Raw genomic sequence first — 1,166 nt, 5'->3', positions numbered from 1 at the left:
GTGCTTACTATGTGCCAGGCACTGTACCAAGAGCTGGGGTGGATACAAGCAAATCAGTCCCTTGTCCCACATAGGGCTCACAGTCTCAATCCCTATTTACAGATGAGATTACGGAGGCCCAAAGAAGTGAAGTGACTTGCCCAAGGTCACAGAGCAGACAACTGGCCAAGCCAGAATTAGAACCCATGACCCTCTGACTTCCAGACCCATGCTCTGTCCACTACGCCATGCTGCTTCTCACATGACTGTTCCAGATCTTGGAAACTTTGAATGCATATATGCCCCTTTTGTGGATTGGTAAGTCTGCAAGTATAATAATATTAATAATAACAACAATGCATTTACTGAATTCCCATTCTCCTTTGTACAGGCCCTTACAATGAGCTAAGACTTGTCTTGCTGTCGAGTCATCTCTGACCATAGAGACTCCATGGTCACATCTCTCCCAGAAGGCCCCACTTTCATCTGCAATCATTCTGGTGGTGTATCCACAGAGTTTTCGTGATGAAAAAATACAGAAGTGGCTTACCATTGCCTTTTTCCATGCAGTAAACTTGAGTCTCTGCCCTTGACTTTCTCCCATGCCGCGGCTGCCCAGCACAGGTGAAGTTTGACTTGTAGCATTCATTCATTCAATCGTATTTATTGAACACTTACCGTGTGCAGAGCACTGTACTAAGCGCTTGGGAAGTACAAGTTAGCAGATTGCCTTCCACTCATTAGCTACTGCCCAAGCTAAGAATGGAATGGGTATGCCTCTGCTTGACTCTCCCTCCCATGGCTGAGATGGGTAGAGTACTGGAAACTCTCCAGATACGATCCCAAGAGGTGAATGTGCTAAGTACTGGGGTAGATACAAGATAATTATGTCAGACAATTCCTGTCCCTAGCAGGACTTACAATATAAGTGGAAAGGAGAACGGGTATTTTCTCCCCGTTTTATAGATATGGAAACTGAGACAGAGAGAAGTTAAGTGCCTTGCTGAAGGTCGCACAGCAAGCTGGGGGCAGAGCTGGGATTAGAACTCAGGATGTTCAGGGGTCTCCTGAACTGTTGCTGTTCCTTCTCCTATTAGCTCAGGGCCAGCTCAGAATCAAGTAGCAAGCAACAAAATCATCTAGGAAGGAAGCAAAAGAGGGAATTAATTCTTTCCACTCAACCCTAG

At 45.8% G+C, this 1,166-nt stretch overlaps 1 non-coding gene across 1 annotated transcript; it reads right to left on the bottom strand.

Moving 5' to 3' along the window:
* Positions 1–693: 693 nt before the first annotated feature.
* On the bottom strand, positions 694–831 carry LOC119925043. The gene has a single exon (XR_005449715.1). It is a non-coding gene; the product is annotated as a small nucleolar RNA SNORA7 (small nucleolar RNA).
* Between the last annotated feature and the right edge of the window lie 335 nt (positions 832–1,166).

The sequence above is a fragment of the Tachyglossus aculeatus genome, chromosome 2 (assembly GCF_015852505.1).
Source record: "Tachyglossus aculeatus isolate mTacAcu1 chromosome 2, mTacAcu1.pri, whole genome shotgun sequence".
Taxonomy (NCBI): Eukaryota; Metazoa; Chordata; class Mammalia; order Monotremata; family Tachyglossidae; genus Tachyglossus; species Tachyglossus aculeatus.
Note: the sequence above shows the minus strand (reverse complement) of the source record. Positions and strands in the feature narration are given on the sequence as shown.